Genomic DNA, 23,201 nt, shown 5'->3' with positions numbered 1-23,201 from the left:
TCACTAATCATGAATGTGAGCAAACAGCCCTGACATGCAGTCTTGTTGAATCTATAAGATGAGTATCTGACTGTACAACTTAAGTATCCCCGTTGCAGCATTTCAATGCTAGTTGCTGGTGCACCCTACAATGCCAGTCTGTTCTTCCTGGGTGCCCTGCAGAGTGTGAATTAATGTCAGATACTTTTTTTTAAATACAGTGCCTGGAGTTTGATGCCTGGGAGATTCTGGACTGTCTGTAGGATTTGGAATGCAACTCGTACGTTGACATGCAATGGGATGACATGAACATAATTGCATGAGACAACCTAGCACTCGCCCTGCTTTGAGGGCTGATGCCACACTTCAGGTCAAAATCTTCCCAGACCCTGAAATGATGTGACTATTGTGAAAAATTTGGGAAAAATAGTGTGAGATGTCATGTGAATGTTAACCAAGATGTCATATTTTCCCAACAAGCTCTAGATTTTGCGATGAGATTCTCACTGGTGAGCAGTGAGGGGCTAACAAGGGATTATTGCCCTCTATTACCCTCAACACTACATCTTGCTTTAATAATATGCAGGTTCCCATTCTCCCACATGCCAGAAAGAAACTGGATGCCAGGAATTCCCAACATAGAAGTCAGTGTGGGTACCTGCTAACTCCCACACTGCTTGCTCCACCAGATGTCTACCTTAGACACAAAATAGCAATGTTTCATGGCATTCACCATGAGAATTGGCTGCATGCACCCTATGTTGATGGACTTTGGCATCCAACACATGAAGCGTACCACAATCCTTGATTTCTAAAGCAATCCTTTTCCCATTTCAGCCCACAAGCAAAAATACTGAAACAAAAAAGTTAATTATTACACCTCCTATTACCACCTTGCTTACCTGTTATATTTGGAAAGTTTACTATGTCCACCCGTGAAGATTGATGCAAAATATTGGTTCACATTACTAGCTGTTTTCCTATTCTCATGAGGACTTTCTCAGTTGTATCCTTCAAGGGCTCCACACTTAATTTCACTATTTTCTTTTTGCACATCCATAGAAACTCTTCCTTTTATATTTCTGGCCTATTTATTTTCATGACTTTTCCTGATTTTTTTTAATCCTGTTTGATCATTGGCAGCCGGTTCCAATAAAGTTTCCTGTCCTCTAGCCTTACCATTAGGTTTTGATACTTTATATGACTTGGTATTTGACTGGATATTCTCCTTGTCTGCCTTTGTTAACTATAGGTTTTTTTCCCTTCTTATTGACTCCTGCATTTTGACTGAAATTGATGTTTGCTGACTATATTAAATATCTGTTACTGCTCAGCCACTGGTATTTTCTTTAGTCTATATTGCCAGCCAAAAAGTCTGTCTTCATACTCTAATTGCCTTTATTTAGGCTGGGGACACTTGAGACTTAAGTTGCACTCCTTCAGACTGAATTTGAAAGTCTACAATGTTATGATTGCTACTCCCTAGAGGATCCTTAACTATGTGATCTTTTATCAGTACTACCTAACTACATATAATTAAATCTTGCCTCCAGTAATATTAGTCTGAAATGTCTGATCTCAGAAGCTAAGCAGACTCAGGTCTCATTAATATTCAGTTGGGAGAATGCCTTGGAATACCAGGTGCAGTAGGGAAGGAAATGGCCTAATGGTATTGTTACTGGACAGTTAACTCAAAAACAAAATTAATAGTTTAAAGACATGGGCTGAACTCCTACCACAGGAGATGGTAGAATTATAATTCAATAAAACTATAGATTTAAGAATCTAATGAAACCTTTGTTGGAAAAAGAACCATCTGGTTCACCAATGTCCTTTTGGGAAGGAAACTGCCATCCTTACCTGCTCTGGACTCCATGTGACTCCAGATCCTCAATGTGATTGATCTTAACCACCCTCTGGGCAGTAGTGTTGGCCTGGCCGGACACACCCTCATGCCATAAATGAATTTAAAAAAATTAAATCTAGGCTCTTGCTCAGTGAGTTCTGTAATGCATTGCTTCAAGAAACATTCCTTAACACACTAAATTCATCTTCCATGTATCCTTGTCCATCTGATAATCCAGTCAATATGCAGATTAAGATCACCCATCATAATTGTCGTCCTTTTCATGCCTCAGTTATTTCCTGATCTTGACTTTGCCCTTCAGTGAGGCAACTCCTCCCTGCTTTCTCATCTTAGAGACTTTAAACTTGCCTTCAATTGAACACTTTCACTTCACTTCACTTCCACTAATTAGTTTAGAGCCTGAGTGCTGAGTTTCTCCAGCACAAACTGCTTTCATGATGCAGTTGACTTGCTCGCTGAGTGGACTTGTTTTTGTCCAGTTGTTTTGTCACTATGCTGGGTGACATGAGTGGACCCTCGGATGAAGTGATGTTATTCTATTCTGCTTGGAATTTATACTGTTTCGTCAGTTATGGTGAGTACCAACGCTTGCCACACTTCCCGGCATCAGGAACATATGGGAACTGACAAGACTCCTAAAGACCACTTAGAATCATGGTGGCCCACAAGCCCACAGCCACTCTACAACAGACACTTACAAGGATTAAAGACTCCATTTCCACAACATGCAGAACCAACATGGTTTACAAAATACCATGCAATGACTGCCACAAACATTACATTGGGCAGACAGGAAGGAAACTAGCCATCAGAATACATGAACATAGTTAGCAGCAAAATGGCACATGAATTCTCCTTAATATCTGTACATTCAGGCAAAGGCCATCAGTTCAACTGGGACAAAGTAACCATAGCAGCCTAAGCCAAACAGACACACGTGGGAATTCCTAGAGGCATGGTTCTCCACCCATTCTTCAATCAATGAACATATAGAATTGGACCCCATATGTCAACCCATACAGGTCAATACCGGAAATGACACTACTCACCACAATGGCCCAGACAGTATAAATTCCAAGCAATTAGAATAACATTGCTTCATTGGAGGCTGCACTGATGTTTTGCATAGTGGCAAAACATATGAGCAAAAACAAGCCAGCTCAGTGAGCAAGTCAACAACCTCATCCACAATCTGAGCTACAGATTTTTGCAAATACTTTATAGTCCTGTTCCCAGCATCCATAATACTTCCCTTTTATTGAACTATCTGTTATCACTGAATGGCTGCAGTGTAACATGCAGCAAATTATTAAACATCTGGGAACTTTACTGTGGAATTCCATTGAACGAATCCCAGTACTGGAACATTTTCTTCTAAGATGTTCTGGTGCAAGAGATGAATTACTGGGCCTCCTCTGCCCCAGGTGCAGGAAGATCTGATTTAACCTGGTGCAGATTCTTCTGCCCAGTAGCTCCAGCAGAGTTGCCACCTCTGCAGCTGCATGAGGGACAGCCCTATAATCAAATAGGAACCCTGATAGTTTGGTATCTAAAGAAGTGTGCAAGCTATTTCTTCAAACCTGCCTTCAAAGTTTGGACAGCTCTTTCTGCCGCACCATCAGATATGGATGGTCTGGGTCTGTCCTTTATAGTTTGAATGCCATTTGACGTTAAGAAATACTAAAAACTCCTTGCTGGTAAACGTTGGCCTGTTATCCATCACCAGCACTTCTGAGCATCAGTGTCATGCAAAAGATGCATGCAGTTTTCCTATCATTGTTCCTGTGTTTGATGAATGAATTCTGCACATCCTGCCACCTTGAGTGGGCTTCCACAATGACTAAGAACATTGAGCTCATGAAAGGACCTGCATTGTGAATATGTAACCAAGTCCAGAGTTTACCCAGACATTCCCATGCATTTCGGGTATCTGCTTGCAGTAATTTCTATCCTTGTTGACATTCTGGGCACTGCTCCATCTGTGGCTTTGTTGGCATTAAATCCTGGCCACCAGACATAGCCTCTCACCAACATCCTCATTCTGGAAACCCCTGGATGACCCTTGGAGTTCAGCCAGTATCTGGCAGTGACCTTTGCTTGGGATGATCACACTTGGTCCCCATAACAATATGACGTCCTCCACCATGATGTGGTCTCTGGGTCCAGAAGGGTTTCAATTCTGGTTGTGATGGCCCTTTGGTTTCCCCCATCACTACCAGCTTTGCCAGGACTGGATTGTCCTCTGTTCAAAGTCTGATATTGTCAGCTGGGACTGGGGGTTGCCCAGAAAGCAATTTTTCCAATGATGGCACCACCGACGGTGTATCTGTCAGTGAGGGATGGTTTAATATATCCACATTTGCTACCTGGCCTCTTGGATGGTGTTGTCTTGAAATTATACACACTTAGTCTTAAAGCCCACTGCTGAATTTCAGCCTGGAGCAATGGACAGCACTGTCTTTTCTTTAAGTAGATAGAGCAGGTGTTTGTGGCCCATTGTTTTTATAACTTTACATCTGTAAAGGTATTGGTGGAACTTTCTGACTCCAAATATGACTGCCAAAATTTTCCTCTCTAACTAGGCCTATTTACACACTACAGTAGCCAAAGTCTTTGATACATCTGCTCTTGGGCATGCGTTTCCATTGGGACGCCCATGAGCTAATATCCACCCTGATGCCATGTTGGAGGCATCACATGTTAATACCAGGTCTCACTTGGGATCATAGTGTGTCAACACATTAGAGGATGATGGCTGTTTCTTCACTTCTTTGATAGCTGTGGCTTGTTTGTGCCATTATTGCAAAGGCTCGTCTTTTTCAGTAGTTGCTGCAATGGTTCCAACATGAAGGCCAAGTTATGCACAAACTTTCTGTAATAATTCACCAGCTCAAGGAAAGATCTAAGCTTCAGCACAGACACGAGAGCCAGGGCGTCTTTGATCAGCCTCACTTTATCTTCCAATGTCTGTAACCCGATCATGTCAATTCTGCAGTCCAAGGAGGTCACTTGGAACACTTTTTCTCTCAGGCATAAGCCCACCTGTGAGAAATGTCTAGTTCTCAATGTTCCGTATGGTCTTCCCTGTTGTTAGCATGTTATCTAGATAAATGGTGACTTGAGGTAGACTGTGTAAAATGTTCTTCATCAGCTGAAAAATTGCCCAGGTTAATGATACCAAAAATGGCTGTCTTGTACATTGGTGCAAACCCTTAAGTATGAATTGCAGCATACTTTGTGGAATCCTTGTCTAACTGCAATTGCAAGGACATAGACGCATGACCAACTTTAAGGACAGTCCCCCTGTCAGCTTTATGTATAAATCCTGTGAGGGATTGGGCATTTGTCCAGCTGCAAAGAATGGTTTAAAAATTCATTTTAAACTCCTAACTAAGGCAAACCAATCAATGGGCTTCATAATCAATATTGCCATTGCTGCCCATTTCACAAGTTGGACCACTGATTCCTTCACTTCCCAGCTTTTTGATCTACCTCTACTCTTGCCCAAACGGCACTGGGTGGGCTTTGCAGAATTCTGGAATTGCTTCATGGTCAACATGCAAGGCAACCTTGCCACCTTTGAGAGACCCTTGACCTTCCTGAAAATCTGAGTATTTAATTCAGACTTCTAACAGACAGCCATGTTCTGATTTTAAAAAATTAAGCCAATTTCACCCCATCAAGCATAGGCCTGAGCTTATTACTACAATCAATGGTATAGTTACCAACTGTTACTCTTGAGACACTGGAGTGAAAGTTGTATCCTTAATCTGTGAAAGTTCCCTGGTATAGATTCAGTCCTCCTGAGCTCATACACAAACTTAAGGGGTGAGTCCAGAACAAATTTTGGTAAAGACTGGTTCTGTATTCACCAAGAATGCTGTGCCAGTATTGACCTCCATATGAACTGAGTGATCATTTAACTAGCAGTTTGGTTTGATTTGGATGTTGCTAAGCAATTTAACCATTCTAAGGAGATATAGGCAGACCTTCCAGGGTGTGCACTCTTGGATACAGGCCAATGAGTTCTTGTACTCAATTTAGACAGTGGGGCTCTTTGTTGTCTCAAGTCCACATATTGGCAGCAACTACAAAGGCATGCCAGCCTGGATCCTGAAGAAAATTTTAAACCATTTGACTGAGGCTTGGCTTTGTTTTGAGTTTTTTTCCTGTGGGCTGACCTAAAGTGTCCCTGTTCAAGACATGCCCTGAGTATGGACATGCCATTGTCTGCTCTCAAGTGGTATTCCCTCAGCTTAGTCAGACTTGAGGGTATCCACTTCCATCAGAATATGCTACAATTCATATGCTCAACTTGCTGAACTCACCAGTGACAAAACCAATTGCAGTGCTTGTTTGAAATCTAGTTGGGCTTCAGATAACAGGTGTTTTTGCATGGTTCCATCATTAATCCCACATACCAAATGGTCTCAGCATCACATAAGGATTAAACTAAAGTACATGCCTCTGCTAGTCATCTTAATGTAATCAAAAACCCCCAATATGAATTCCCCTGGTTCTTAAATTGCTAAATAAGATGATAGCAACTCAGAATTAGAGTTAGCTTGTGGTCATAATCCTTAACTAAATCTGTCAACTCTTGAAAGGTTTTAGCTTCTGCTACCTCAGGGATATGTAAGCTCCAAACAACTGAAAAAAGCTCACAAGCTGTCAGGAGTACTTGCAGATTTTCATTTGCTCTAACATTTGCCTGGGAAAAAAATAACACATTCTTTCCACATACTAGGTCCAGACTTCCACAGCAGAACTGAACAAGTCAAGCTTTCCAAATACTGCCATGATGTCAAAATTGCTTACCCCAACTCAAAGATGACTATTGTAAGCAAATTTCTTCAGGAGAGTGCTTTACTCTTGTCACCACCAAAATAACTGCACAGATGCTGATAGCAAGCCACCTTTTTTTAAAATAAAATGGCAAGTCCTTCAGACTGGTCTAACTTCCTCAGAGCATTAGCATGGCTGGTGCTCCTGTTTTTATATGTCAACCAGGGCTCCCTGATTGGACCAGATTAACTGCCCCATTCTGAGAATTCATATTCTATGAGATCCACCTGCCTGATCTCATTGCGATCACTACACATTTCATGTGGAAGTTGTACATTTTTGATTTTATTTCATGATGTCCAGGTTAGTTTCTCAACATTCTTGCTAGCCAGGGACCTTTTTGTTTAGGTAGAGATATAAAAAATAAGCTAAGAAATAAAAAATAGCTACTTGCCCACAACATATAACACACCTCGGTTTAGGGATATGCAGCACTCATAATAATCAACCAAGTTACAGACTTTTTAAAAACTGGCATTTAAAATTAGATCAATTCAAATATAAAATGAGCTCTTGCAACCAAGTGTGAGTTTTAAATGTGGATGTGGAAACTGCTTTACCCTGAACTCACTTGACATTGGTTCGTGACATCACTGTGCCACTGTGACGTGGTCCTTTGGATCTGTAACCCTGGAACATCTGAAAATTTGCTGCTGCTTTCAAGGTATGTGATCCCTGTGGTCACAGTGCGTTTCTGGGGTCACTGGTCAGTTTCTGTCAATCAGACATTGCACTGATTGGTGCTCTGCAGCGTTCCCCTAACTGTGCTGGCCTTTGAGCTCCGCGTGTGGTAAAGGATTATGGAATCAGAAGCTATGAAGCAAAATGATGATCTATACATGCACACATCTTCGCTGGAATATGGACGGTGTATGAGCGACTGAGACTATGATTGACCATGAGATAATCTGTTATCAGAATAGTTTGGAGACCACAGGTTTAAGGTATCCTGACTACTGCCCTGAACTTGGGCACAAATGTATTTTATTCACTACCTGTTGAACATTCGGCAAGTGAAACTGTTTGATCTTATAAGACATTGCCAGTTTTTGAAAGGGCAAACACAGGATAATATAGTTAAAGTCAATTATACCGACTCCGAGGGGAAATCCAGTGATGTGGGACAATCTAAGAGCCCTCTATTTTTGTCGTACATTGTTTAGAATCATCTATGGCAGATTTTGGCTCCCCAACCTTATCAGAAAATGTTCTCAACAAAAAAAATAACGTTGCAATACCATCTGTTGCTCGCTCCTTCAAATTTGATTTATTTAACAATTTGAGAGCTGTGTGCCTGAGAATGTTTTCCCTTATGAGTGTCTGCAGGTGAAATAAAAAATAAAGAGAACTGAGGTCTGGAAAACAGAAAATTGTGATTGAATAAACCATTTTTGACTCCATGACAGTATATAATATAAAGAGAAAGTATTGAGGGTAGTGATGAGTTTAGATTTATTCTTGAACATGGAAGTTTAGAAAAGTGGTCAGTTAATGGCTGCTGATCCATAATTGTTGTTTTGATGGACTTGTTCTGAAATCTGAAACCACTCTCATAAAAAGCTAAACTTTTCAATCTGTAACTCCCTAAACCATTTGTTAGTTTAATTAACTTATATTTACTAGGCAATATATGTACACATCCTTGGAATTGTTATGGCTGTTGCTCATGTGGTGTCATCCCATTGGAACATTAACATCCTCAGTTCTCAAAGCGGTAGAAGAAGTATGTTGGAAACAGGAATGCACCATTCAGTCCCTTCCTCTAGGCTTTCTCTAGAGGAAATACTTTCTCTGTATGGTCTGTACTATAGAAAGACCATAAGATTATAGGAGCAGAATTAGGCCATTCAACTCTTCTACTTCACTATTCAATCATGGCTGGTATGATTCTCCATCCTATTCTCCTGCCTTATCTCCATAGCCTTTGATCTCCATAACCTTTCTATCCCTTTGATAGAACCTATTTACCTCTGTCTTCAATAAACTCAATTACTCGACCTCACAACCAATGTGTTCCACAGATTCACCACCCTCTGAAGAAATTCCTCCTCATCAGTTCTAAATTGTCATTCCTTCACTCTGAGGCTATGCTCTTGGGTCCTAGTCTGTCCTGCTAGTGGAAACATTCTCTTCATGTCTGCTCTATCCAGGCCTCTCTGTATTCTGTAAGTTTCAATGAGATCCACGCTCACCCTGCCAAACTCCAAGTACAGACCCGGAGTCCTCAACTGCTCGACATATGACAAGATCTTCCTTCCCAGGATCAATCTTATGAATCTCCTATTGATCCCCTCCAAGGCCAGCACATCCTTCCTTAGATACTGGGCCCAAAACTGCTCCCAATATTTCAAAATGCAGCCTGACTGGGGTCTTCTGCAGTGTTAGCAGTACATCCCTGCTCTTGTGTTTTAGTCCTCTCAAAATGAATGCTAACATTGCATTTGTCTTTCTAACATCCAACTGAACCTGCATGTTAATCTTAAGAGAATCCTAAGGGATCCCCAAGTCCCTTCTGCTTCAGATTTCCAAAGCCTTTACCCACTTAGAAAATAGCCTACATTCTTATTCTTCTACCAAAGTGCATAACCTCATAATTTCCTACATTGTATTCTATCTGCCACTTCTTTGTCCACTCTCCTAGCTTGTCCCAAACCCTTCTGCAGCATCCCTGCCTCTTCAATAATACCTGGCCCTCCAACTATCTTTGTCTCATGTATAAACCCATCATCGATGCCCCCAGATCCTTCATCCAGATTGTTAATATATAATGTGAATAAAGACCCCTTTATCCTCACTCTCTGTCTTCTGCCTGTGAGCCAATCTTCTATGCATACCAGTACTTTGCCCCTAATAATAAGCCCTTGTCTTATTTTGCAGCCTCCTGTGTCACACCCTGTCAAAGATCTTCTAGAAATTCAAATAGGTCATGATCAATGGCTCTTCTTTATCTAATGTGCTTGTTACCTGCTCAAAGAATTCTGACAGACTTGTCAGACATGACCTCCGCTTGATGAAGCTGTGATGACTCAGACCTATTCTACCTTGTACGTTCAAGTACTCTGTCCTCAATACAAGATAAAGCAACACAGGATAAAGGCCAATGCTCCTTTTTAGTCATTTGATTGTTCTTATACACATGCAACTACCTTTTAGTATTTTATGAGTCTGAAAACACAATCCTTTCACTCCTCAATATCTCCTCCTCTCTTGCCATTAAAATGAATTTTAATTTATCTTCCTTGGATCCATAATTCCCCACAGTGAATTCCATCTGGTGCAGTTTTGCAGTTGATTTACTCTTTGTATGCAACATTACAACTTCTTGCTCCCATCTACATAATTTACTGTGCCTTGTAATCGCTTTTGAGCTCTGGAGAAGCAAGTTGAGAGTAGAAATTTGAAACGACCGCAGAGGTGGGAATAGAGATGGATGGGCCTTCAATTTCCTACCACTGAGTAGTTTGCCATATGTTTCCATCTCTGGGACCTTTTGGAAAAGTATTATGTCGGAGGAGAGAAGTATCTATCACATTACACAGCATTAAAGTCTCAGTAAATCTATGCTGCTAGCATACAGGTCCCATACTGATACTGAGCCTGATCCAGGGCTGGGTGTGGCCTTCTCTTGGTACAGCAGGGCAAGGGAATCCTTCATTGCTCAATCCATGTTGAACCCCCACTATGACAGGAATTATGGGATGGTCACAGCTTCCCTGCTCCATAGTAATCACCTGGCACACTGAAACCACTTTTAATTTCACCTTAAAATTTATTCAGAGGGACCCTCCATCTTGAAACACAATATCTCTCTCTCTCTCCCCTACATAAATTGGCAGTGCCTCCTTTAACACATGTGACTGCCAGCTCACCTCCTATTAGCCCTCCAATCTCAGCTGCCTGCCTGCAATCTTTAATTGGGTAGTGAGAATGTCCCCTTCCCACTCATTGGCCAGTGCATCAAAAATTGAACTGTCCATAGGGCATCAGTTTGACATGGGATTAGGAGATGGAAACCAACCATCAGAGTTCCAACCCCAGAACTGAAAACCAGCCCATTGTTTCAGATAAGGTCACCAATCTGGTATATTGGATTGCACACTTTGCTCAAATGTTGACAGTAAATCAGACAACAATGAAGTTTTGGGTCTGGTGACCTTCCTCAGAACTGAGTTTTTCCAGCAACTGTGATAATGGGAACTGCAGATGCTGGAGAATCCAAGATAATAAAATGTGAGGCTGGATGAACACAGCAGGCCCAACAGCATCTCAGGAGCACAAAAGCTGACGTTTCGGGCCTAGACCCTTCCTCTGATGAAGGGTCTAGGCCCGAAATGTCAGCTTTTGTGCTCCTGAGATGCTGCTGGGCCTGCTGTGTTCATCCAGCCTCACATTTTATTTTCCAGCAACTTCTGTTTTTGTTCCTGATTTACAGCATCCACAGTTCTTTTGGTTTTTAATCAGATGACAATGTTTACTTGTATGTTAGAATATAGTTTCAGGCAAAATGGAAACCGCATGGATTTTCTCCAACATCATGGCATATATAATGTAATTTGCATAACGTGACTACTTTCATTTCTCATAGATTCTTTCTCCTATTCTTAGGAACATCTTACACTGTTAATACAGCAGTTTTGCAAAATACTTGGAATGGACATCATCTCCTTTCATAAGCAAATATGACCTATACCGATAATTTATGGTAATGTTGTGATTTCTCTTTATGGTTTTCTTTAAAGACTGAGGACGGTCATTGAAACATTTGAGAAGCTCTGAAGAAGGATCACTGGACCCAATACATTAACTCTGCTTTCTCTCCACAGATGCTGCCAGACATGCTGAGCTTCTCCAATGATTTCTGTTTTTGTGATCAAGGTGATTATTTACTTCCTCCTTTGTTGTCATCCCTTTCCAGAAATGCACTCCCATCACTCCAGCACATACCCCTGGGACTTACAGGTATTATCACTGTGTAAGTGAGAGAGATATCTCAAATCATCCAGCTCCTCAGTTTGTTATCTTGACTTTAACTGCTTGTGGGTTTCACGGAATATAGAACAGCACAGCTCAGGAATAGGTACTTCAGCCCACAATGTTGTACTGACCACGTTAAACTCATCCCTTCTGCCTGCCCTTCGTCCATATTCCTCAATGCCTTGCACATTCATATGCTGACATAAAGGCCCCTTAAACACATCTATCACCATCCCTGGCAGCAAGCTCCAGACTCCTACCACTCTCTGTGTATAAAACTTACCCCTCAGACCTTCGAACTTTACCCCCTCTCATCTTAAATACAGAATTGGCAGTGCCTTGCAGAGTGCCACTTACTCATTTGGTATGATGTGTTTCCTTGTCCTGCTGGGCGCTGTCTTCTCCTGTAAATTCAGAAAGGGTGAGATAACGGTGGGTGGCACATCTGTCAGTGTTGATACACATTGAGGAAAGGTGCTGAGGTGTTCCAGGCATCTGAGGAGGCAGCACAGAGGACAAATAGGTTAGTTGTGTGGGAGGTTGGCGGAAACAGCCCAAATTGAGAAAACCATTCCTCTCCTTCTTCTCGAACATGCTTTGCAAAGAATGTCTGGACAAGATGTGTCGTGGTTTTTGTCGAGTCACATCTGAATCAGGACATGTGCTCTGTAGGCTACTTCCAGGCATGATCAACTCGAATCATCAACCTATGTTCGCGAGTCTGCCTGAAATTTTCTGGCCTTCCAGTATATGTTCCTAACAGTGTTGCCGACTGGCACATTGTAGGGTCCAGGATTACTGAGTCTTCCTGCTGATGGATGCCTAAAGATGGGGGGAGTCGGTACAAGGGCTCAATGGGAAAAGTCTGAGGTCTTTTAACCATAACATAGTGCGGGTTTGGAAACTGGATAAAAACCCTATCGGCTGTTTCTTTGGTATGTAATTAATATTGTACATTAACTGTAAATGTAGTATACATTCAGTTTTATGTGGTATTCATCTATATTTTATACATAGAGCATTAGAAGTGATTATTTTTACCTTTAATGTGATGCAATGTATGTCACCTCCTCTCAAAACATCTCCTTAAATGCCATTGGGTTCTGATGAAGTCTCATGACTATCATTTGCCCAAATATTGAAACTCCACTCTTTTTTTGAGTGAGTGACTTTGCAACTTGCTCAGAAGAATGTGTTACAACAGGACTTGGCCGTGTCCTGGAAGTTGGAGAGTAACTTGGAATGTTTCAACCACCTGCCTGAAGGATGGGCCCTGCTTTAAAAGCCTCAATTATCATTTCCTTTGCATGCTTGTGGAGTGGTCTGTCACTCTGAGGAAACATTTGCCCCTCCAAAATAATCCAAAACCGAATTACTGAATTTATTGAACAATTCAGTTAAGTGATTTGTCAGCACTTTTAAAGGGATTATATGCCAATGCACTTGTTTGACTGAAGTAATAACATCCCCAGGAAACACACATTTTGCCTTTGTATATTCTAGCAATTGTTAATGATTGAGTTAATTTAAGAAAGAAACAGCACTCACACTTATTAGTTAGAGGAATATCTGCTCCATGACGTATAAAGCCTTTGTGGGTCAAAAGCATTGTCAATATTCCAAAAACATATTTTTAAAATGTAAATTACATGTGGACAAAGTGTGGCCACCTTCATATCCTTTTGGGATTCAATTTTCCAGTTAGAATCATGATTAATTTGCATTATGTAGAAAAATTCAGTCTGTATTACTTGTTACTGAGATAGATATGGAAAGTTGCAATTAAAATGTAATTGGTCTCTTAACTGCCAGCTGTAAACTAAATTGTTTTTTATTGAAGAATGTCACATTCCTATATGAAAGGTAAGTGATGGAATTTACCCCAACATTCAGTGGATTTTCTGATTGTCAACCACATATTAAACAGCCATCTATCATATTTTTGGATATTGACATGCTAGTAACTGTTAGCAGCCATTGGTGACATGCTGCTGGGGTAGTTTGCTGGCAACAGCCTTCCATTCAATGTTGGGATAGGGGTCTATATCGTTATCAGTTGTAAGGGATCGGCCAGTATAGAGTCTTAACATGAAGGTGGTTTGTCTTACATAGCAAGGTATGCTTTATTGTAAGGCTTGTGTACAATTAACATTTATTAGGCATAACTGGTACTATTAGAAGCCAAGTATGTAATGAAGATCTTCATTGGAACTTTGTGCAGGGTAAAGTTTCCATGCAAAGACTGAATGAAGGAATAAATGAATGAATGAATAATTGAATGAATTTCCAGAGGAAGTGGTGGATGTGGTACAGGTACAACATTTAAAAGACGTTTAGATAAGTCCATGAATAAGAAGTGTTTGGAGGGATATGGGTTGGGCCAAAGGGTTGCTTCCATGCCTTATGACTGTATGACTGTGTGACATTGTCAGATTGGGTGAAGCTCAACATAGCTCAACATTAACTCTTTCAGAACCAATACCTTGTATGACAGAATTAAGGGCCCAATGCCAGCCAGGGAGACAGCCCAATTTTTATCTCCACAACTACGATGTTTTTCCAAATAGTTGTCTCACACAACTCAGTATTGGAAGCAGAAAGTTTGAATTTTTTTTTCTGTAAACGGACTGCCAATCCAGTGTCATTGTAATCATTAACAGATTGTGATTGTTTAACTGAAGAAACCTGTGAGTTTCATAACACAGAAGGCCTCAATATAAGTAACTGCATTCTTTTCTAATATCTCACATTTTTAAAATTTTCACAAATAATCACAAATTAATTCCAAAATAAAATGCAAATAACAGGAAAAAGTCAACAGTAATAACTACTTTATGATGAAGTATCACTTTTTATTATTTTTAGTATTGAGATCATTCTTTCGGGTTTACAATGGAAAATAAAGTAGTTTATTACAATCACATTATATCAACATGTTCACTACAGAGAATTAGTCATAAATGAAACAAATACATTTCAAATCTCTTATCTGTAGTATACACAACCATTGTGAATGAAGCTTTATTTTTCTGTAGTTACATGCAAGTAAAATAACACAGGCTTAAACATAATGACTGTTAATCACACTTCAACTTACCTTATCCATTTGTTATCATAATATTTTTGCTTTAGGTGCTGAGAAAGGTAATTGCTGTGAGGTAAATGCAAATTTTCAAAATGCAAAACTGATGTATTTTTGTTCAATGCAGAGTATGGAACAAATGAGAGCCAGTGAAGTTGACATACAGAACAGTTATTCGAGAACAGGCTTGAGGGTGTTATGCCCTATTGTATGTTACACATGCACATTTAATTAGTCGCAGTATTTTGGAGGTGGGAGAAGAGATAAACCGAAACTCCCAGTTTCTTTTTCCCTGCTATCACTAATCATTGTGGCTTTTTTAAAAACATGTGAGATGTATATGTTTTTAAATGCCTCCATTTGTGTGTAATTAATTTCAAAGTCACTAATTTGAGACATTCATAAGATCAAACCAAAATGATTATTTATGTAGATACACATAATGACAAATGAAAACACTACGTCAATCACACATCATTCATAGAAGGAAGGTACAACAAAAGAAGTGTGTACATTTTACAATTATTAAACAAACACCAGTCCAGTAAAGAAAGGAGCTTTCTCTCTCTTTTCATCAGGAGAATTTTAAGTCATGTAAGTTCAGATGTTTGGGATCTGTTTTGGATGAACATCAGGCTCCCTCAAAGAGAAGATGTTCAACAGGTCATCCTGACATGTACTCAAGGCTGTTGCGTCTAGTTTCTTTACAAGTGATCTCAAAGATTTTGAAACCAAAATGGGAGAGTGTTACAAACAGTCCATGGTTTATAAAAGACCTCATTGGCATAGACTTTGTTTGTAGCTGTGTTCTTGTTGGCATTATGTTACTATAAGAAGACAGTTTCAATCACATGGTTGTTAGCTATTTAGCCATAGCCATACTAACAGCCGTAGAAGATAAAAGGGGGTCTTTATCTATTATTTTACTCACAAATCAAAGATCAATGATATTAAATAGCAGGCAAATGGTGGTTGTTCGGACTTAGCATATGAATAACAGGCCTGTAGCCAGTTTTCCTTTATTGTGTTGAAAGATTGGAGACATAGAGTATTAGGTGCCTACTGCCTAAGTTTTGGATTAACAATGCTATAATTTTGTAATTTTTCAGAATAAATAATTATTTCAACTATTTAACATGATGAACCAAACAATGGCAATTTTATTTCCACAATAAGTCATTTAATGCTTAACTCATAGGAACCGATATTTGAAGAGTTATCAATGTTGCAGTCTAGTTAGTAATATTTGTTACAATACAGTGTCGGCATTGAGCATACTTCTAAAATATTAATGCACTCTGCATATTCCATTGTAGGTTTAACATAGCATAAATGATTTGCCACTGAGATCTACTAAAACATTGTAGGAAGCTTATTTAGAACGCGAGGCTTTAGGCAGATAAATGTAACTTAATCTGGTGTTGATAGAGATCATAGATTTACTCGGGTAAGAAGTTCATCCCCTGTAGAATTGTGGTATTCATTTTCCTAACATGCAGTAATCATTATCAATAGTCTTCAAAACAGTGAATTATTCCAAAGTTTAACTGTGAGAAATAGAATTACAAAATCACCTCCAGACTCTGAAAGAAATAAGATCTGGATTTCTGCATGAAGTAAATATTGCAACAATAATATTATTTCAGAAGATGAAAAATGAGCAAACTTGTTCATTTAAACTACAACAACTACATTTGTAGAATGAGATTTTACTGAATATTATTAGTCGACGTCTAAAATAGAGCCTTTATGAATGCTATTGTGGTATAACATTAAAATTAGATTTGAAGATCTGAAAGTATTCTGGTCTAAGTGTCATTGGGAATTTTACAATATTAATGGTTCTTTAAAAATGGAACGGGGATCAGTGTTGAGACCTCAACTGTTTACAATTTACATAAACACCTTTGCTGAAAATATAGTTGCCAAATTTGCTGATAATATAAAGATCAGTCAGCAAGGATTGTGAAGAGGACACAGGTGACTACATAAAAGATATAGATAGATTGAGTGGGGAAAGAAATATCAGTGGAGTATAATGTGAGAAAATGTGAAATTTTCATTTTGACATGAAGAATGAAAAAGAAACATATCTGAAAAATGAGTGATTTCAGAGTTCTGAGATGTAGAGGGATTGGGTGTCTATGTGCCCGAGTCATAAAACATTACATAGAACATAGAACATAGAACAGTACAGCACAGAACAGGGCCTTCAGCCCACAATGTTGTGCCGACCATTGATCCTCATGTATGCACCCTCAAATTTCTGTGACCATATACATGTCCAGCAGTCTCTTAAATGACCCCAATGACCTTGCTTCCACAACTGCTGCTGGCAACGCATTCCATGCTCTCACTACTCTCTGCGTAAAGAACCTGCCTCTGACATCCCCTCTATACTTTCCACCAACCAGCTTAAAACTATGACCCCTCGTGCTAGCCATTTCTGCCCTGGGAAATAGTCTCTGGCTATCAACTCTATCTATGCCTCTCATTATCTTGTATACCTCAATTAGGTCCCCTCTCCTCCTCCTTTTCTCCAATGAAAAGAGACCGAGCTCAGTCAACCTCTCTTCATAAGATAAGCCCTCCAGTCCAGGCAGCATCCTGGTAAACCTCCTCTGAACCCTCTCCAAAGCATCCACATCTTTCCTATAATAGGGCGCCCAGAACTGGACGCAGTATTCCAAGTGCGGTCTAACCAAAGTTTTATAGAGCTGCAACAAGATCTCACGACTCTTAAACTCAATCCCCCTGTTAATGAAAGCCAAAACACCATATGCTTTCTTAACAACCCTGTCCACTTGGGTGGCCATTTTAAGGGATCTATGTATCTGCACACCAAGATCCCTCTGTTCCTCCACGCTGCCAAGAATCCTATCGTTAATCCTGTACTCAGCTTTCAAATTCGACCTTCCAAAATGCATCACCTTGCATTTATCCAGGTTGAACTCCATCTGCCCCCTCTCAGCCCATCTCTGCATCCTGTCAATGTTCCGCTGCAGCCTACAACAGCCCTCTACACTGTCAACGACACCTCCGACCTTTGTGTCGTCTGCAAACTTGCTGACCCATCCTTCAATTCCCTCGTCCAAGTCATTAATAAAAATTATGAACAGTAGAGGCCCAAGGACAGAGCCCTGTAGAACTCCACTCACCACTGACTTCCAGGCAGAATATTTTCCTTCTACTACCACTCGCTGTCTTCTGTTGGCCAGCCAATTCTGTATCCATTCTGTATTAGTATGCAAGTAATTAGGAATGCTAGTAGAATGGAGTTTGGAAGGTTAAGAGGTAACTTGTTTGAAACATACACTATCCTGGGGGACTTGACAGGAGAAGATGTTTCATCTTGTGGGAGAATCTGGAACTGTTTAAAAATATCAGGGGTTTCCCATAAAAAGGAAAGGTTTTTTGTTCCCTGGGATGATAGTAGTTCTTTGGAGCTCTGAAAAGGTAGTGGATGCAGTGTTTTTGAATATTTTTAAGGCAGGGGTAAGTAGATTTGCATTAAACAGGGGGCAAGAGGTTATCAGGGAAGGCGGGAATATAGGTTTGAGGTTCTAATCAGATCTGTCATGATCTTACTGAACCTTGAAGCAGTCTTGAGGGATTGAATGGCTTACACCTGCTTCTAATTTTTTTCATCTATATATTCATACGTTGTTGGAGACTGCATTCAGCTTTTACCAATATGATGATATCATATGGACTTGGATGGGGTTAAAGCAGAATATGTTAGATTCTTGCAGAGTGAAGACCTAGATCTCCCAATAGCCTTCGTAACAATATTTATTTTATTAATGCAATACATACTTAATTATCTTCATACAATAAGCTGGATCTTATTTAAGATAAGAACTTTTCATTGAGATTGACTAGTGACTTTCCTCCATTACTATAAATCTTAGGCACAGTCAAGGGAAGGAGACGGTGCCAGCAAACTGGTAATGGTTGCAACACATATAATAGGGTTCAATAACAGATCAGTGATTATTTGTGATAATGGGAACTGCAGATGCTGGAGAATCCAAGATAATAAAATGTGAGGCTGGATGAACACAGCAGGCCCAGCAGCATCTCGGGAGCACAAAAGCTGACGTTTCGGGCCTAGGCCCTTCAGCAGAGAGGGGGATGGGGAGAGGGTTCTGGAATAAATAGGGAGAGACGGGGAGGCGGACCGAAGATGGAGAGAAAAGAAGATAGGTGGAGAGGAGGGAGGGGATAGGTCAGTCCAGGGAAGACGGACAGGTCAAGGAGGTGGGATGAGGTTAGTAGGTAGGAGATGGAGGTGCGTCTTGGGGTGGGAGGAAGGGATGGGTGAGAGGAAGAACAGATTATTTGTGAATCATTTCTGGGAAATAAATACATAATTGTGGAATTTACCTGGTTTTGGCACCTAGATGGTGCAAGATTGGAGTATTCCTGTGAAGTATTGTGTGGCAACACAGCCACTGTTCAACACACTATAAAGGTCCAAGAGAATAAAAAAAGAGTAACACAGGAGAATAATGTATGGTGCCTGCAATAAACTTTTAATAATAAGCCTCTTAAAGTCAAAAAATAACGTTGGGTATTCTGTTCAGGGGCCAAGTGGTAGAATGGATTGCTAGTTAGTTTCACATCAGATATTAGGGAGTTAGATTGAAGGATAGTTGCTCAGAGTAGCAGAGGATGGGTGTGCATAGGTCACAAGGATCAATGCTTCCATGCTCAGTCAGGAAGTGAGATGCCTGCACAGAGTGTTGAGAGGAGCTGCAATGTGCATTTGCACTGTTGCTCAAAATTTACACTAATGATTTAGAAATTTGGAATCTAATACTTCTAAATTTGGGGGTGACACCCTTCCCAAAGGGGTCTGACGAAATCTGTGATAAATTACACGAGGATGTTCTGACTCGGGCAGGAGGGGTGTTGAGGTAATCAAACCTTCATGTTACTGAACTATAACAAAAGACTTCACCGAATACTGTGTGCAGTTCTCCTTGATACACTATCAAACGGATCTAGAGGCCTTGGATATGGTGAGAGAAGACTTGTAAGGATGAAATTTTTAAAAAAAGGTATGCGTAGCAGGAAAAATTGAAAAGTCTGGATCACTTCTCTTGGGGGGAGAAAAATGCTAAATGACGACCTAATAGAAGTCTTTAACATTCAGAAAGGTTTTGCTCGAGACAATGCCGAATGTTTTAACTTGCAAGGAAGAATCAATAAGATAGTCAGCAAAAAATCCAATAGGGAATTCAGAAAAAAATGTATTTACCCTAAAAGTAATGAGAATGTGTGAACTCATGCCTCAGGGAATGATTGAAGTGAATAACGTAAATGTATTTAAGGGAAAGCCTGTCAAGCATATAAAGGAGAAGAGAACAAGGGTTTCAATTATAACTGTTGATCAGGAAAGACAGGCGGAAGTTCATAGAGGTTAAATGCCAGCATGGAATGGTTGTACTGTCATGCTCAGTTGGGAAGTGAGAGCCCTCCACGGAGTGTTGAGTGGAGCTGCAATGTGCATTGGCCTGGGGTGTGTCATGTAGAGGAATGTTGGGAATGTTAGAGTGCAGAGTTTGCGCCCGAAAATACAAAGCCATCTATCCTCCCTGCTTTAGGGCCGAGATCCCTCTGGTGCATTTTCTGGAGGCTGTCAGGGGACCACCCTCCTGCTCACTTAGTTAGACGCTTTCATCCACACCTATTGGCCGGAGATACAGTCATTTCCTTGTGTCCTTGGGATATCTCACCACACATTGCAATTCCTCAGAATCAACAGAACCCTCAACTAAGAGTAAGAGACACCAGAGTGGTGGGAGGGTTTGTGCTCAATAAAGCTGGCAGCTTTCTTAGGGATATTTTACGTTCCTGTGGTTGCTAGAATGTCCTGGGGAGCCCTTATGGTCCATGTGATAGCGTTTTTTTTGACAGAATGGTTGTATTGTCCTGCTCACTCGTTGTCCTTGAAGGAGGGATGCTAATGCCAAGGCTCTGGGAAATAATCCCTTCAACATTTTGGCTCCTGACCAGGTCCTGCCAATCTGACAGTAACCAAGTGAAAAATTTTCCAGCCTAGTTGTCTAATTTGTATTCCTCATTAGTTCAGAGTATATAGTAAAAACTTAGTTGTATAGTTATTAATTTTTGAAGGTGTATTAATTGTATCCAGAATTCACAAGGGAGATGAGGTACAGTAGCTGCATTTTAGTTTGCCTGACTTCATAAGGTCATCAATCCCTTGTGATGTGTTCTTTGGTTGTTGGACAAGAACAAATTGGCATTTGATTCCATTGCGACCAGCTGCATGTGACACTAGCTGTACTTATTAGAGTCTTTTTCTCATGGAGAGCCAGCAGACTATCATTCCATTTTTGAATTACCTTGAAGAGGGCTGGGAAATTAGTCTGTCTGAATCTGTGTTCTTTCCCCTCTCCTTGAAATGCACTTCTTCCTTTTACAGCTCTCTCTGTCAGATATCTCAGAGCAAATAATTCTTCAAAAATGTGACAAACTGACACAGTAGCTGACTATTGTAACTAACTGAGAGTTGGTGTACAAGCTTGAGCCTAGAGATCAACCAATGGTAGCAGAAATGCATTGAGCGATAAATTCCGGTAAATGCAAGACTGTAGAATATGAACGGATGCAAGTCTAGATGTTTGGTGTTTCAGGCTATAACACTTTCTTCATCTGCTGTATATAATTTTATTCCTCTCACATACAAGTTACTCAAATTAATTTGTGTGTCAACAAGGCAGATCACAATATTAACTTAATGACCCATATGTGATTTTTACATGGCCTCTTCAGAGAAAGCCGAGAAATTATAAATTGTAAGTTAAACCACATAGCTATTTCTTCATCAACCATCTTTCCAACAATAGATCATCACTAAAAGATTTAGTCAAAATTACCAGCTTTAATGGCAGAAGTTTTATTCAGAGCCTATCTCTAATCAAATAACAGTGAACCTGACACAATTTCTGCAGGTAAATTCTGCTGGTCATTAATTGACTACTGAAGCATCTTAATTAGTAAAGGCACAGGTAGGTCACCTGTCCATGCACTTTCTCACTCAGAACCTGATTGCTGAGATGGCTGGTATCTCTCCAGTGCCAACCCACCCTACTATTTGCCCTTCCTGCCACTTCAAGGTAGGAGAAAATCCTACTGTCAAACTCTGCTTCTTCAAAGATGCTTGCTGCATATTGTGCAGAGTATGATTATTCCTTTCAGCATTCATTACTAAACATGAAAGTTGAATGATACCATGTCAAAGTACAAATTGTCTGGCACATGAGACATATACCTATTAAGTAAGTTTATTTTTGGCTACAGCTAAGCATTTTTTACCTTAGAGAAAGTTGGAGAATTCCTACTCTTGATGTCTTACATGTACGAAATAAAACCTACTTTTGATTAATTTCATGGTTTCTAAATATATTTTCCCCACAGGCTTTCCTCCTCAGTAGCTTTTCATCAACATACATCAATAAAGGATGATGTAGAGCTTTCTAAAAGCAAAACACGTTGTGCGAATGATTCAAGTTACTATCAATCATAAAGTAAAGATCTGTGAGCTACGGGCAAAGCTGTTGGGAGATGTGGCCTGTTAACTTCTTCAATGTTGTCAGCTGGCAGCAAGAGGTGTGGAAAGCCAAATTAAGTCAAACTTTGGAATTTAAATTTTCTTGAACAGAAAGAATGAGAGGCATTTTTAAGACATGAATGTTATTGTATAGGTAGAAATTAATTTTGAGTGACTCCAACTCTAACTTTCATCTCACTATGTGTTTGACAGAAACTTCAATTTAAATCATCAACATTGTAAGATAAATGGCCAGTTCATCTATTTTAATGACATTTGATGATTGTTGACAAGGGCAAATTCCATGTTCTTCTTCAAATAGTGTCTTGGATTGTTTAATGGATATTTAGAAGCAGATGGAACCTTGGCCTAATATTTCAAATGGAAGTTTGCACCTCTGACACACACAGCTCCTATAATACTGCATGGAAAATGACAGCCTAGAACTGATGCTGAAGTCTCTTAACTTCTGCTGCCCAGTAGAGTCAGTGCTAAGTGATAATGGGAACTGCATATGCTGGAGAATCCAAGATAATAAAATGTGAGGCTCAATGAACACAGCAGGCCCAGCAGCATCTCAGGAGCACAAAAGCTGACGTTTTGCGCTTACACCCTTGATGCTTCAAGGATAAAAAAATTTCAAATTATTTGAGAAACGTCATTTTCTACAAAGGTGAAAAGTTGCTCTTGTCATGACATTGGTTCAGAATCCCAAAGTACTATCGATGTTTTTAACTTTTAATTCCAATATATGCTTTTAAAAGAGGTTGCTACAGAGAAAGTAGAAAGACTGCAGATGTAAATGCAGTCAGTGTGTTGCAAAGTTTGGTGTTCTTATTGTAATTCTCATTTAAAACAACAACTTTGGGCAGTCG

The sequence above is a fragment of the Stegostoma tigrinum genome, chromosome 4 (genome assembly GCF_030684315.1).
Source record: "Stegostoma tigrinum isolate sSteTig4 chromosome 4, sSteTig4.hap1, whole genome shotgun sequence".
NCBI classification, from domain to species: domain Eukaryota; kingdom Metazoa; phylum Chordata; class Chondrichthyes; order Orectolobiformes; family Stegostomatidae; genus Stegostoma; species Stegostoma tigrinum.
The sequence above is the reverse complement of the archived record's forward strand: the minus strand, read 5'-3'. Positions refer to the sequence as shown.